The sequence below is a fragment of the Poecilia reticulata genome, chromosome 5 (genome assembly GCF_904066995.2).
Source record: "Poecilia reticulata chromosome 5, P_reticulata-male-v2, whole genome shotgun sequence".
Lineage (NCBI taxonomy): Eukaryota > Metazoa > Chordata > Actinopteri > Cyprinodontiformes > Poeciliidae > Poecilia > Poecilia reticulata.
Genome location: NC_088834.1, coordinates 22,751,040 through 22,768,149, shown reverse-complemented (window position 1 = coordinate 22,768,149; position 17,110 = coordinate 22,751,040). Strand labels below are relative to the sequence as shown.

General features: G+C 41.5%; 1 protein-coding gene across 4 annotated transcripts in view; it reads right to left on the bottom strand.

The window, feature by feature from the left end:
- The window catches only part of plxna1b (plexin A1b), a 213,921-nt gene extending 201,307 nt beyond the window's left edge, over window positions 1-12,614 (bottom strand). For 2 of the 4 annotated variants that reach the window (XM_008409389.3, XM_008409388.3), the window contains exon 1: window positions 12,345-12,612. The gene's annotated coding sequence lies outside the window, so the exon portion shown is untranslated. Of the gene's footprint in view, window positions 1-12,344 lie in introns of all 4 variants that reach the window. The other 2 variants (XM_008409387.3, XM_008409390.3) reach the window with 2 other exon arrangements.
- Window positions 12,615-17,110: the final 4,496 nt, after the last annotated feature.

Here is a 17,110-nt window from a genome sequence, read left to right as displayed (position 1 = left end):
ATGCATCTTTGTGAACTGGGAAGGTAGAGCGGAAAATAAAAAGTTGAAGGGGAGAATGTGGGTTAATGCTAATGTGTGAATACACCTCATTCCGAGAAGGTCGGCTCGCTAAAATGCTCACCTCTTTGCCCAACATCCTCTGCATATTTTCAGCACATTTCCCTGCCTGTAGATCAATCTATCAATTATGGGTGAAAAGAGACCAGAGGTATGCTGCAAGAAGTGACCTGTGCCACAGAACAATCAACACCAACACATCTCTCTCTTTCCGTCCAAATCACTCTCCCTTTTCTCTCCCCCCTCCAGCTGTGCTCCGAACAGGCCTTTAAATCACTCGGGCTGTGCCCTTTGATTGGTTGACCTCTCTGCATGATTAAACAGCCATTTTCATCAGGGCCTCCATGGGAGAGCGAGAAGGAGAGAGAGTCGCAGAAAACGAATGTGACCGAACTCCACAGAACAGGATTTCTTCATCCTCATGATGAGAGATTTTTGGGTAAAAAGACTGAAATGCAAGATGAGAAACCTGAAATTCACAACAAAAAAAAATTTGTGTGAATTTCAACTTAAAATGCATATCGGAGCTCAGTGATGCATGTTAAAAACAGTTCTCATAATTGTCAAAACCTATTAAAGTCAATGTCAATTTCAATGCATTTTTATTACACATATTATTGACACAAAACACAGAAAAAGTTCCAAGTGTGTGAATACTGTTGCAACGTAGTGTACCTTTAACCGCTCATTCATCCTCCCAGGGCACTGCAGCTACACTCCGACTGAAAATATTTCTGTGGATGCATTAAAATGTTACTATGAGTTAATGCGTTTTAGTTAGTCCTGCTCAAAATTTAATAACCTGCGTTTATTATCTTGCCCCCTGGGAAGCAACACAATTACAAGCTGAGATTAAGTAAGAATCCATAAAGCTTGGAAAGCTAACAAGAAGTCAGAGTCTCACTCCGTGTTGCTAGGATGAGCACACAGCGACAGCAATTTGCTGAACTCACCAAAGTAAGTGAGGAGTTTAATTTCCTCCTCTTCCCGGAAACCAAACCTCTCGTCCGATAAAGTTGCCACCCCTTTATAACATCTGTTCAGCTTCCAAGTAAATAAGAAAAAGCTGTAAATCGGGTATGGCAGGGTGGTGCAAGCAACAGCAGCTGTTCCAATGCTGTATTTAGACCTTAATTAAACTTGGAATCAGAGTGACTTAGTTTTCCCCTCGTTCCTCTTTCACCACTCTTCTCTACCTCACTGTGTCTTGCATACAAGAGCTTTTCTGTGCAACGGCATTTATTATTCTTTGGTGTGAGCTGCCTCGTTGCTGTTCTCGGTTAGCAAGTGCTGCCAAGTTCCCTCCCTTGTTTCTTGGCGGTCTTATTCTTTCCCCTCCGCTGTTTCTGGCAACGTTTTGTTCAGATTCCTCCTTTTTCCCGCCCTTTACCAATTCTAAGCACTAAGGGCTTTTATATTAATGTAGCTACAAGCAGACAGGGAGATGGGCTGCTTTTGGAAGTGTCTGTGTGGTGGCCAAGTCTGAATGACGAGGTGTGGCTAAAAACAGCGAGAGCTGTGTTTTATAACCATGCTAAATGGCAATGCCCTACACAAGAATGCCTGAATTCAGCTGAAACTAGTTTTTACACACGCTGTATTGAAGAACCCTTAATTTCAGGCATTAAATGGGACTTTCTGTTTCAGGTCAGTTAGGAATATCAGTATTTTTATAGTATTTGTTAGAATTGCCTTCTAAACTGTCTGGATTTGGTCAAACACGTCAGACTTTGGGTTTCCTTCCACAAGTTTCTCACAATAGTTTGTTGGAATTTTGGCTCACTCCTCCTGACGGAACTGGTGAAACTGAGTCACATTTGTAGGCCAATACATGCCTTTTCAGCTCAGCTGAGACCAGGGCTTTGTAAAGGCAACTCCAACATTTAATCTGGTTTATCGTTATGCATTCAGACCACATCAGTCCAGGACTCCACTGCAAATGACAAGCTCTTACAAGCACCAGGCAGCAACTTCACAAGGTCTTTAGCTTTTACTCAGGACTTGAAATTGTTATTTAGCACAAAAAGGTGGACTTTCCAAAGGCGCCTGTATTGTTTGCAAGCCAAAATAAACCAGACTTGTATAGGTTAGCGATGGTCTTCCCCAGATCTTGGCTGATAGCTTTTGATTAAATCAGGATGACGCACAAGGAAGAAGTGAATGTGAAGCATTGCCTTAAAATATATCCACAGCTGTACCTAAAAAACTCACATCCCTTAAAACTTTTCCAATTAGTTTTAAGCCATGCAAATATTAGTGTGGCGCACTTCTGAATATGACGAATCCAATAAAAACTCTCTCTCATTCTGTGATTTAGCAAATAAAAATAACTTTGTCAGACAGTGAAACAAAGGAGTATGTACTCCTCGAGTTTCAACTGTAAAGATATGAGTGAAAGAAATTAAGTCTTCGAAACACTACAAGCTAAACACATTTTATATTGCTTCAAATGCCAGTGTTATCCATCACATTTCTGGGGACAGGGGGACTGTCGGTGCATCCGAGGCCATGCCAAGCTGACGCAAATAAGATCACAATCTATAACGGTGAAGAGAGCAGAGCTGATCATGCAGAACAGTCACATTCCTTCACATGCAAAGGGAACCAAGGAAATCATGGATATCTTGTGAGGAATGAAGGACTGCTCTAAAAGAAAAGGACTTGCATAAGAAAGGACACTCCCCCCTGGTCGCCCCCATCAACACACCAGTCACAAGTTACACACCCCATTTCATTCAAAATGCTGAATGGTATCGTAGACACGTTTCCTTCATGTTTGCTGGCTGCTTCGTCACACGTTCTGCTTCTTTATCGTCTCCCAGAAGGACTTGCTGAAGCAGAGATACCGTTCAGTTACCCAGCGTCTTCACGTGGGAGCTGGCATGCTGCTGACCTCTGTGACAGCTCCTGGTAGGGAGCGTAGAGGCCAGGGCCAGAGGTCAGTGAGCACAACTGCAGTCATCATGGGACAGCAATGCGCAGCTCGCACTCACACCCACCTAAATACCCCTCCCCCATGATGCAGTAGCAGACCATTACCCCAGGCAGGGTAAAAAGCAACAAGAGAGCCCTGGCAATAAGACCTCCGCTGCCCCACTACACCTTTAAAGTAGGGATCAGTCTAACCTCTGACCTCCCTAAACCCATACCTCCTCCTTCTAGTTTGAGCCACCCCCAGCCCCGCCTCTCTTGCTCTTCTTCTATTTTTGGCCGCACTCCCCCCAGTCTGCTTCTGAGGCCGGTCCACCATTGTCTGTCCCAAAGCACTTACTCCCAATGCCGCCCCGCTCTGCTTGCCTTTACTCTGCAGGGGGTCGAGACGGGCGAGACGACTTAAAAGCACCCCCAGGATTTGTTCCGTTGCAGAGTGGAGGTAGCCCAGGTCTGCTCAAAGAATTATCCCATGCAGCAGCTAATGTTCTGCACAACATGCTGTCGAGTGGATTTTTCCCCTTAACAAGCTATGCAAGGGAGGAGACAGAGTTTTATGGTCCGCAAGCACATGTTTCCACTGAGGCAGGAGAAGAAAACCAGAATTTTTCTGGGGCATCACTGAACTTGTTTCTAAAGTTATGGATTGTTGCAAAATCACAAGGAAGGTGTAAGCAAACGGTGAAACAGCAAAAGGCAAAATAAACCATTTAATTTCATTTAAATTACAGAAATGTAAAAGAAACAGTCATGCTAATAATCATGCTTTCACAATATTTGCGTTGGTTTGCAGCCACTGATACTACTGTGTTAGTGTAGCAGCGAAATAAAGCGAAGTCCCTTGTACATACGTCTGTGGTCGATATGCTATGCAGTGGCACAATGCCAGCACACAATGAAAGCCAGAGACGGTGAGCCACTCATCACTTCTCCCTCTTTAACCCTTTGAGAGGAGCACAAAGGAGAGCTGACACACTGGCTGAAGAAAAAGAAAGGGCCAGGAGAGGGAGGTGGTGTTGGAGATTTCATGCTGTTTCAGCATCAATTTAAAAGTTTCGGACAATATTTTAATTTGGCTTGAGGGAACAGACGCAGTAGAATCTGAAACTATGACTCACGTGACGGGATAAAACACAGTTTTGATATCCAAAGTCCTTTTAGCTTATTGTACAATTCTAAAGGGGTAAAAGCAATAGTTTACTGTCAACTTTTAACAAAATTACAGATGTAAAAACAAGGAAGAAACCAAGAAAGTAAGGATGTAAGAGGAAACAAATCTGACAGCAATAACGCGCTGTGATCATAAGTGAAAACCGTCAAATATTCCTGTGTCTTTTGAGGTTCTAAGAAAAGAGAAAAAGTGACTTTGCGACAGACTAACTGTGAAAAAGTGTCTAAAGATCTAGCTTTACTGAAACAGTTTAATTTCAAACTCTGAAGTGTTCCCTAAAACTGTTCCTCAGACAAGTCCTATCTCCTTGTCTCACACACAGGCAATTTGAAATTATAATCTGAAGAAGTGAGAAGCTGGGATGTGTTTCAAAGAAATTCAGAGCAAAGATCCATTTTAAAAAAACCACAACCTTCTGAAACGGATACAGACGACTTGACAGACACTCTAAAGTATGCATTTTCTTTCCGTTTCAAGACTGCAACTATAAAAATGTCCACCAAAAAACTAACCAATGAAATGCTTACTCTGAGAAGGTATTAATGAGCGGTTATTGCCATCTGGTAAACTAAATGCCTGTGCTGACATCAGTATGAACAGTTTATGAGCCATGGTGCACGTATGCATGTGTTACACAGATCCAACTCAAAATCCAATTAAAAATGTTTTTAAAAAAAACAGCATCCTGCATGGATTTGCACACAAACACCCAATACCAATCACTGCCTCAGGGCCAACGGCACCCTGCTGCTGACCTCTCTGCATTAAGTCACCCTTCCTTCCGCTAACATGGATGTTCCTGCTTTGTAGTCCACAACGCAGCCACAGTAAAGGGGCCAAACAGGCAGCTAGCTGATTTATAGGCTAGCCCACAGCAATGCTTTCCCTGGGCAAGTGGCTCTCTTCAGAAGCCTGCCTTCTATTAGTCTTATTTACAGGGCTGGGGAGTACGGACAGCCTGAATTATTTAAGGTTCCCATTGGTAAACACAACAGGAACCTGGAGGGCTTGCATACGCAAGACCAGGGAGGAGCAGGATGAAAGAAAAGAGTAAAAATGTAGGAGGTAAGGAGATTGAGAAGAATAAAGAGAGGGGGCCAATTAAGAGGTGCAGCACCATAAACATTTATCACAACTATTAAATGCCCATATGTGGGGTTTTGTTACATTCTCCACTTTGGGGAGGACTACCTTACACACTTCACCACTCTGCCACAAATCCACTGCAGCAGCATCCCATATAAGGCCGTGCACATCTGAAAGCGCACGGACGATGCTCGGCTTATCACCATGCAAATACATGCAAAGACAGACACCCACAGCACGCTGCCTCATCTTTCACACAGTGGTTCTCATTAACAAGCCAAACATGCCTGAAGATGCCGACAGACTCTAGCGAGCACGGTAAACAACCATCGGGCTTCCTCATCTAAACTTAGATGATCTCTGCGAGCGAGACTGACAGAGAATCTCTGAGACAGGCCTAAAAATAACGTAGAGCAACTTGCGTATCGGCGTATTCAGCAGGACAGGTGGAATCACTGGACAGAGCATCCTTAAGATTTTACCAATAAACACACTTGTTGGGAGAAATGTGATGCATGTAATGTCACTTAGTATTAACCAGTTCTCAAACAGCTGACCAACACTTAATCCTAAACTGCCTTTTCCAGATTGATTGAAAATATTTGCTGCAAACAAACCAGATGATAAAGGGATTATAAGATTATCTCCATTTATGCATCAAATCATGTCTGAATTATATTTAATTACAAAATATATCAACTACCAGACAGTGGTCTTGTGCAGACTGATGCAACTCCACCAAATAGAAAGTAATAACTATGGTGCTGGGCATGGCCCAATTTTACCTTTAATAACCAATATTTTGTGCAATTTTAACAGAAGCATGCATGACCGTATCTTTCTCTTCTAAACAAAAGTAATTAGGTCGTGTTATGTATTTTGTTTTAAATGTTTTGTGTAGAAAATCTTAAATTGTGTTTCATCAGTCAAGATTTTCAAACCATGAGAATCTCATACCCGTTTACGCAGCTACTTTGTACAGACTTGTGAACAAAAAGTGATTTGTCGCTCAATTTTCAAGACCAACTCTTAAAACTCAATGACAAAAAAGAGTTAAAACTGTACAAGAATTGACAGGACGAGGGAGTTATGTAGTGTAGATTAGCTCGGGAGTGTAGTTTTACTCCCGAGCTCGTTCCACAGCTCGGGAGTAAAATTAGACCAGAATAAAATGAGTGTATAGGTGTCATCTAATGTTACAGGAAGGAACTGTGGCTTCTCGATCGATAGATTCAGACTCTTCTCCAAAAGAGGAAACACAACAAGAAAGGGCTTTTTTTGCTTTTTTTAAATTTTTTTTTACGTCCACATAAATCAGAGACCCTGGCCGCCTGTCTGACTCAGTGTCTGAAGGGAGATGGATGGAATGCTGACAAGAGTATTAGCATGCTGGGGAGGAAACCACAGATGCTGAGGCTGTGCCCACTAGCTGCAGCGGCTGTGGGGTTTCCACACAAGGCCAGTGGGTCAGGAAAGGAACCAGATCTTATGAGTGCCACTAGAACCCAATACGAGCTGTGGTGAGCTGAGGGTCAGATACAACGAACAAAAACGTTTCTTTGGTTTGGATCAGAGCCCATTCCACAAATGAAATGTGGTTTATCCTTGGCCACCGAGCTAATCAACGACAATTAAGACGAAAGGACAACTTCAATTCGGTTCTCCAAAAGACAAATGGGGACTGCGGTAAAAACTTATTTCCAATTTGTAGCCAGGTTTATTGGATAATGTCAGATTTCTCACTCCAATTCGTCTTGTCGGAGTGGCCTTTTTAGTGCCTGCTTCAAAAAGCGTCTCCCATACCCGAGCAGCTGTCACTTTCAGCAGGCACCGAGGAGGACGAAAGCGGGGGAGGGGTCCTTTGAAGAAACTGTTAAAAGTGGGCGATAAAAATAAACTGGGAGAGAGGAGAAAATTAATTATACATAACAGACAGTTCACTTGGATGAGCACACGACAGGCACAAAAAAAGAAAAAAAAAAGAAAAGGAAACTAAGGCTGCTTTCCTTAGAGACAGAAAGCACCAAGACAGCTCAGCTCTGCTCTGCCAAAGCTCTGGTCAAATTAATTTGGCGACAACTGAAGGGAGGGACGCAACAAGATTCTCTTTTTTTTAAAAGAGGTCAACCCATCGAACAATGCACACTGAGATTTTGTTTTTAAATTTTGCACACTTGTATTTACACGGAGTGCACAGTTTAATACAGACAGTTTCCAGGGACCAAACTAAAGCTGCCAGTCCCTCAAAGATAGCCTAGTCTACCTTTAAATTCGACTCTGATTGGCGCTGATGAGGGTTTTGTGCTGCCGTCTCACCAGCGAATTCACCTCTCAATATCATCAGTAAAGCAGTGACACTTTGCAGTTCAACACCACCTACCGGCGCTCAATCCCAGCTTCTTATGTGGGCCAAATGGAGGTCATTCCAATTTGAGCAGTCAGTCAAGACGGACCCGCCAGGTATTGGTGAGTGAGTTTATTATATATTAGTGCTCGTTGGCTGGATAGGCGTTGATACCATGAGAGGCGTGTGTAGAACGGGGTTTTCAGATAGAGCTCTAACTGCTGCTTCATCTTTGGAGCGTTTAATATTCCTGCCGTTGTGTGGCTCCTCGCCTCAGGGCTCCAAGCAAAAATCCCAGAGAGAGTAAGAGAAATGCTCAGGCAGAAGATTGAAAAATGACACTGCAGAGAAACAGGTGGGACTCAGGTGTCAGAACCACCAGGCTTCTGCACAGATTTCCACATCATAATTTTAATGCTTTCTCTGACTCAAATTTCCAGAGTTCTCAACGCAACTTAAGTCATTTTAAAGCAATTTATGTCAAGATTTTACCTCATATCTTAAAGTGAAAATTTTTTTAAATTGTCCAAGACAGTATAGGAGGTCTTCTGACAAAAAAATTGAAGAAGATCAAAGAAAAATAAAAAGGATGTAGACTGATGCACAACAAAAGTAAACTCGTAGCAACATGCCACTCTAGCTATAACCTCTTTAGGATGACTGACACAAATGAAAACTTATGTAATAAAAACAAGCCATCCTCACCGGCTATTATATGACAACAGATATTACATTACAGCAGCAGTGAGCCAAGAAAGTGCTCACGCATGGCGGAGAGTCTTAGGACTACAGCATACCAAGCCGTCTCTGACACAACCACTACGTCTGTTACAGAGGAGATCCCCTTTCAGGGTGATAAATGCTTCCTCAACGAGCACCAATCTGAAAAGCAACGATGGGACAGACTCTGGCAAACTACGAAGACCAATTATCCCGGCAAGAACATCCTGGAAAACCGGTTGTACACAGACACACACAAAAAAACTGAGGATCTTTAAGCTGCCAAGGAGTCTGGGGAGCAAATGAAAGGCAGGAAGGTATAAGCCTTGCATGTGCAGGGTGGATATATCTCTGGAAGGAAGACAAATGAATCATAATGCATTTTTGAGTGGGCTAGCATTTGAAGAACAGAGAGACAGACTGGAAAAATTAAACATGATGGCAGGAGGAGAGTAAAATGAAGAGGGAAGAGGTAGACCACACTGACAGCAGGAGAGGGTGAGGCAAAAAACCAAAGGAAAAAGAATGTGAGCAGGAAGAGAAGCAGAAGAGCACAGGCATGAGAGGGAAGGCGAGAAGAGGAAATGCCTAAAGACGAGGTTGGTTCAAAATGTCAAACTGTAAGGAAACTGGAAAATGAGCACACAAAGAAGACACTACACACTGCAAGTGGCACCAGTCTATAAAGAGGTCTGCAAGGACATTTTTCCAATCAAGCTGTAAAAATCTGCCTAGTGCCTGCAGGAAATTCGTTTAAATTCTCATTGGCCAAAATCCTTTATCAATATAAGCACTAGTAGCACTACTGGGAAATATTAACGACCAGTTTGATTGTGCGCTGAGTGCAACTCTGTTTTTCACTTCAACAAACCTCCTTGCTGCTCCAGTCATCCACCAACAATCTAATCAGACCTGCCGACTGAAAGGTCCATAGGAATGCAGCGCAGGGAGAAGCCACACAAAGGCAGGGCCAGTGGGGTACAAAGTGCACGTCAGCTCAAATTCCAAAGTTTGGACATCACCGATTCACTTTTTACAACACTGCAGCCGGGCAGACCGGATAGCGCTACCTCCTAAAACTCCTGACAGCAACAGCCCTTTGTGGCGCAGATCTGTATCATAATTAAGGACGATTGAGGCAAATTGCTTGTAATGTTCTGGGTGGGTTGGCAGCTTTTATGCAAAAACGCGGTGCAAGATGACACTTTAGGGAAGCAAAAATTATTTACGAACATTTTTTGACTTACACAGGAAACGTTTTGCACAATCTTTAAGCAAACAACACTAACCTCCCAGAGCGTTTGGGACAGAGTGTGAACGCTGGTATTTAGGCTGCAGCAATGTGATTGTGTGGACAAGTCTGAACATGTTCACATGTTATTATCCTATTACAACCTGACAATTACTCTGGCATTCTTTCCAAGAACAACAGATCACAGATTATTCTTCATTTCAAGCAGACTTATGAAAAATAAAAAAAAATAAATGAGAAAAGAAGTTATTCTTAAAGAAATTGCATAAAATATGCAACTCATGTACTGCAAAAATTTATATCTTGGATATTTTACAGTTAATCTAAGTATCTACATACTCCTGAGAATACACACAGGGACTGATTGCTGTTTCACCAAGGCAGATTACAATAACTTCAAATAATTTTATCCTTTATCAAAAAAGCAAACTGGCTTCTCCATCACGCAATTATTTATAGTGGGACATCACATACAGTCTCACTATAAATAATTAACTCACCAAAACACCAAGATCTACAGATTGAAGCTTCATAACAAAAACTCTGGTGCATCTGAGGTTTACATAACTGCCTCTCTTTTCCACGAGCCCGACATTAATAGAAATGCTGTTTGTTTTGACAAAACAAGCTCACCACAGTCCCGTTGTGTGGTCGGTGAAATGTCTCTTTACCTGCAGCTGTGCGCCACCTCTTAAGCAAACACCCCAGTCACGGTTCAAATCCCAAAACATTTACATCTGAATGCAAGTCCTTTAAATTTAACTGCGAGAGGCTACTCCACGGCCTCTCCGATCATCACGGTACCTCTGATTGTACAGATTAAATCTGTAATAATCAATTATATTTAATAGTTACTAGTGATTTTGATACACAGATTTAGTATGGAATAAATCCAGGTAAATTTGCTTGTATGAAAGTATGACAAGTTGATGCTAGCTGGTTGATTAGTCTGGCTATCTGCCCTGCAAAAACAGCAGTACCTTAAGGTGAGGGGAATGCAGGGAATGTTTTTCAACCACCTGAACTTGTCTTTCTGGGTAGCATTTGAAATGTGTGGGAAATTTTCTTAAACTAGCTGACCAGCAATGCAAAGCAACCTGTGGGAGAGAGGCTGCATCACCTGGGTATGCTGCAACAAAAACAACTGGCTTGCGGATTGTGACATATCTGTGGCGACCGGAAATATTCCCACATCTTTTAAAAATAGGGGGAATTGCAGTGGCTATCTTGCAAACCAGCTGATCGCCAGTGCACAGCAACAGGTGGGGGAGGAGCAGCAGTGCGCCACTATATGTTCCAGACAGCAGGAGAAAACTACTCTGGTGACTTTTAACAGTTTTAAAATCTCATCTAAAGGATGTCAAACCATAACATGTTGAAAAAAAAAAATCTGAGCAAATTCTGAAACCATGAACCCTTTACACCAGCTACACTTGCTTACCCGCCTGTGCTGGAAGGAAAAAAAAATGTATAAACACCGTCTTTTCAATTGAGAAAATCATCCTCTTATTGCGTCCTGATATACTGTAGGACTTATGCATTAATTTTTAAGGACAGCTGCAGAGATTTTTTGTAGATAAGCTGCACTCTGGCCCCAATCATCCGCCTCCTCCCGTCTCTCTCTCTCTCTCTCTCTCTCTCTCAAAAAGAGGTACATTTATATTTAAGCATCTGCTAATGTAATATAACAGATGAATTCAAACAGCGTGCAGGGGGTCGAGGTGCGACGACTAATTTGGTTAGCAAGTATTTGATTTAAAAACACAAACACACACACACGCACGCACACACACAAATGAGGAGAATCCGATAGAGCAATGAGAGCATTTTCAATAGCTGACAACCAATGCGCACTCAAACACACCCACAGACAGCCCTCGCCTCTCACTCCATCCTCGCTCTGCTCAGAAATTGGGGGGGCAGCGGGGGGATTCAATTGCCGTAGAATAACAAAGCCCGCAAATTGCCTCTCATTCGTTAGCAGATTAACTCTCTTTTCACATCGCACAAACACAATTTCTAATTATTTCAAAGCTAATAAGGGACATCGATTTTTTTTTTCCCCCTGTCCCTCCCCTTAAGGAATCTAACCCAACTCCTCCCAGAGGTCTATTTAAAAAAGCAAGTTTTTCCTATAAATGAAATAAATAGTAACGCATAAGGAGAATATGTATCCAAGAAACATTTGAGTGTCAAGCAATGAATACCTGTAATTATGTATAAGGGTGGTTGCGGTGGCATTCATCCTCCTCCTCCTCCTTGTGAGGACAAGCGACAGCAAGACGCACCCCGAGGCTTGTTTTATTTCTAAAAGGTTTTAAAACAAAAATCTAATTTTAAATGCAGCCGGTCAGAAACTTAGCACCCACTGCACCAAAGCAGAGCGTACGAAGGAGGAAAAACACCCAGCAGATAGTAGTTTCTGCGCCAGGTGTTTTACCCGAGGTCATTAAAAATGTTCGAATCAACCAAGACGCCTAAACAACTTGTTTCTGCGCGGATTCAAGCCGAAACGTTCTGCAGAAACCTCCAAACACACTCTCTCCACCTCCACCAAGTCCCGGTTTTTCCACAGCTCTCCTCCAACTCGTACAGGGAAACCAGTTCCCGAGAGTCGGAGAGGAACACGGGGACAAAAACTCGCCACACGAATCAACAGCAAAATGTGGAAAAAAAAAAAAGAAAAGAAAAAAAAAAGCAAAGAAAATCATAACCTCAAAATTTCCACCTATTACTCGAGCTTGTTCCACGCGAGAATAGGTCCCCTCGCACCGGGTACTTACGGGTTCAAGTGATCCTAAGGGCTGATACCCCCGCCATGGTTTTAAATTCCACAACTTGGGCACATTTCCACGCTGGTCACACGGAGTGGCGGCGGCGGCGGTGCTCTCTGTCCGGCGGCTCCCCTGCGTGTGAATGGAGTGGAGAGGAGAGGAATGCAGCTCGTGCTCCGGGAGGAGGGAGGAGAAAGCGCACTGCCTACCGCTGCAGTACTCTACACGACCTTTAGAGGGCTTCACAGCACAACTTGTCAACACTTGGAGGATCTTTATGCTACAATCGCAAACTTCGGTGTATTTCAATGGGATTTGGGGCGATAGGCCAACACATTGTAGCCAATAACTATTGAATATTTAAATTATATTAAATCTTAGGATAAATAAAGCGATTCTGTGTAGCATGTTTAGGTTTGTTAGAGGCAAAGGGTGAACGTTTGAGGGAAATAATAATAAGGGCTATCTTAACTCTGTAACATAGATCCACATGTCATGCAGGAGAATCTCTCAACAGGACAACTATTTCTCATGCACTCCAGAAATCTGGATTTGGGGCCTATTATCCACATGCTCCACAAGACCAGAGAAATGTGTTCTCTCTCCCAGAGTTGCAAGAACACAATTACGTCATTCTCCTCCTGCAGCCCTGGTTCTGGAGTTCTTGTAGCTTGTTGTTGTCATAACTGGGGCAGAACTTTTTTTCTGTGTGACGTCAGAGAGAAATGAAATGTGCTGCAGTGGCAAAGACCTGTGAAAATTCCATAGGAGTTCTGCACTCAAGTTCTGGTGAATTATTAAACATCATGATCAAAAGGTATATAGTGGCCTTCAACAGAAGAATGGCAAAGAAGAAAACCCCAAAAAAATCATTGGCACAAGCCACATGGCTTGTGCCAATGATTTTTTGGGGGTTTAAAGGGGATAAAGAAGATATGAGGAGGCAGCTGCTCTGGTCAGACCAGGACAGCCTTTTGGTTTACATACAAAAATCACAATGTGTAGCTGGAAACCAACTCCAGACATCACCTCCATGGTGACACAGGGCAGTGGCAGCATCATGCTGTGTGGGATTCCTTTCCTTAACAGGTACATGAAAGGTAGACAAATGGAAGAGAAAATGGAACCCTATTCCTTTCAACTTCAGAAATTATTTGCAACTTTTTATTGAGATAATGACATACCACATGTCATTAACCCATCCATATATGGATGCAACCCATCCATATATGGATGGGTTGCATCCATATATGGGATGCAACCCATCACAGTTATTGAGCTGACACTGTTTCAAAGCCACAGTTGAGAAGCTATGAGCTCCAGGTCTGTTGAGTAGCTAGTATTGTTTATCTATAACACTTGTTTATCATTTAAATAACAAATTAACAGTATATACAACATCATTAGTACTGTAATGATAAATGTAAGACTTTTAGCAGCCCTAGGAATTGCTCTTCTGATTTAAATAAAAGTTACTATATGATTGTTTGACCTATAATTGCTTTTATGTGAAATAGTTTGTTTAATCAGGATCATCATACAGTGAGAATCATAAGCTAGGATTCACATAAACCACAGCAATATATATATATATATATATATATATATATATATATATATATATATATATATATATATATATATATATATATATATATATATATATATATATATATATATATATATACTGCCCGACGAGGGTCCCCGTTGTCAATCAGTGTTGCTTCCTAAGTGGACAGTTTGATTTCACAGAAGTTTGATTTACTTGGAGTTATATTGTGTTGTTTAAGTGTTCCCTTTATTTTTTTGAGCAGTGTATATATATATATATATATATATATATATATATATATATATATATATATATATATATATATATATATTTTTTTTTTTTTTTTTTTTTTTTTCTGTTTTTTTTTTCGTTTTCTTTTTTATATCAGATATTCACTCCAGCCAGAGGCACTTTACATGATCTGTTGACAGTAACTGTTTCACATAGAAAAATCATTAGTGGTGCCGCACCACCTCCTCGCTCCCTTCCCCATGAAAACATATTGCTGACTGAAAGATTCATAAAATAAATTGAAAAAAAAAACTGCTGAATTGTAAAAGCATAGTTGTATCTCTTGTGTACGATGTAAGTAAAAATATGTTACACCTTTTCTACTTGACACCAATAATGAACTGATGAGCCATTATTTAGAGGCAATTTAGATTCTGTTGGATTTTGATCATCAGCAGATTTCAGCAGCTTAAACGCTCTCTGAATAGAGCACTGCTATGTTAGTATATGTCTTTGCAGTGAGGAAGCTTTTGGGATAAGTGAGTTATTCAAACAGGCAGCTCGGGTTACCAATTGCACTCAAGAGAGCAGAGAGCAAGATCTGGCACTAACCACACCACCTGGCCTCATATGCTCAGTGTGTGTGTAATAAAGAGAGAGAAAGAAAAAAAAGAGAAAGAGAGAGAATACATGGATTCAAAGAGGTAGGTGGAATGTGAGTTTTTGATTGAGAATGATAAGGACATTTGTGTGTTTTGCGTGAATAAAAGACCAGATGAATTTCAGCACTTCCGAGAAAATTTCCCCCGGGTGAGTGCCGCAACCCAGCTTTGAGCTCTTTCCTAAAGCCTACTGTCTGTCTTCAGAATTGATTAGTTTGGTCATAGTAATACTAAAAGATTAGTCTCACTTACCACGTGAAAGGCCCCTGGACAAAACCGTCCTCCATCCAACTCTTAAACACTAACACATTGATTAGCTTTGGGTTACTGCGGCTCACATCCTTTCAGCTCACTTCAGGCTTTGCGCCATTATCATGGGAAGAATTGATAAATTATGAATTACAATGTTAGCCTTATGAAAACTGGGATCAAAAGAGCCTGCGATATAAATTGTCACTTCCTTTTCATAACTCCGACATGAAAAACTCGAATGATAAAACAGTTCAAATGAAGACACAGCTTCAGTATTCTTACCTACAGCATGCAACCAAAAGTTGTTTTGTCTACAGTGCTCAGTGATGCTTTTCCAAATGAGCCAGATTAATCTTAGCTGTCATGATTTCACTAGGCAGTGCACAAGCTGAGCAGCTTGCGCTGAAAGCAATGAGAATATTAAATAAATTTATGCATTGCTGCTGTTTGCTCTCAATTTGCTTTTCTTTCTTTTTTTTTAATTCATGCACTATTAATGGGTCTGTGTGTTTGGCAAGAAGAACAAACATTTTAAGGGAATGGAGAAGATGCAAGAGCTGACTGATCATGGAGTGTGGAGAGAGAGTCACCCTTGTCCTTGAAAGTCTACAAACAATGCTCCAAAGTGCAGTAGCACAGATTAAAATACAGTTAGTTGACTGTCCAGTCTGTAAAGTGTAGATGAGTGGAGAGAAGAAAAATGTTGTGGAAAGAACGGCGTAATTAAGTCCTAATTGCAGTTTACCCCTGCATTAAAGCGTCATGGCAAACAGAAAGTCGAAGGTGCTCTGTCAAGTGGAGGAAAGAACTAAATGTCTTGACATACAAAAATGCTGTATGATTGAACACCAACACTAACCTTAGTCTTTAAAGGCCCCTACATGGTTGGCCAGAAGTGCTAAAATTAGTTCTCAAGGCCACAATTTCAAAAATGTCATAATTCTGTTGTCAGACTCATGTCTTCTACTCCATCTTTTAACAACCTCTTTGGTGAACCTTTTGCTTTCCTCTGCATACAAAACTACAGTGGGAGTGGTCAGAGTTTTGTGGGTATGTTTATCAGTAAAAAGCCCCAACGAAAAAGAGCCCATTTGTCAGCCAGATACCAGAATGGACAGTTTTAAGGAGCAACTGGCTAAGACCGTAAGGAAGTACACGCTGTTGTACCAAAACACTGACTAAGCGTCACTTGAACGCTTAGTCAAGACCTGTGTGACCTGTCGCAATGTGACAACTGGTGAATACCCTGGCAAGACACCACATGTTTGAAAGAGTGCATACAATTCTGTGCACACATGCAGCTATGATAGGATGTGGTTGCAGTACAATGTGATCAGAGATACAGAAATACAACTGTATAAACTGACAGCACCTTGAGCTCTCAGTCTTTCCTGACAAATAGGTAACATACTGTAATCTTATTCTTTTGACAGGGTTATTTTTAAAGCACTCAATGCAGTCACTCTAAAAACTGTATTTTTCTTCCTTAAAAGCCATGAAAACATCTGATCTACATCAATTAAGGGAAGTTAATCTGATTTGAGTCGGCGGGTGAAGTGCAAGTTTGCTGGCTTTGTAACCTGAGGTCCAAGAGCTCAAGCTAAACAGGTAATGAGTCATTAATAGGCTAACAATGGCAGCTAGCAGGTGGTAAAATTACTGAATATCATGTGGCTAAACTTCTCTGATCTCTTTATGCAGTTCCTTTAGAGTAATTGATTGTCTGCAGCCTGTTTACATCTTTCATGGAGTGTTTCCTATTTCTCTTTCTGGACATTTGTAAGTTTTACTGTTATTTATTTTTCTAATAATACGTTTTCAAGCTTTTTAGATTATGAGATAGGCTGTCAGCAATGTACCGTATTTTCCACACTATAAGGCACACCTAAAAACCTTCAATTTCCTCAAAAGCCGACAGTGCGCCTTATAATCCGGTGCGCCTTAAATATGGACCAATATTGAGCCACAACAGGTCTAGCAACTACGGTAAGCAGCCGCCGACTTCATTTTCGCCCGTAGAAGCGCGTGGTGAAACATTTTTGGAAGAACACCATGAGGTTTTTATCTTACTTTTGAGA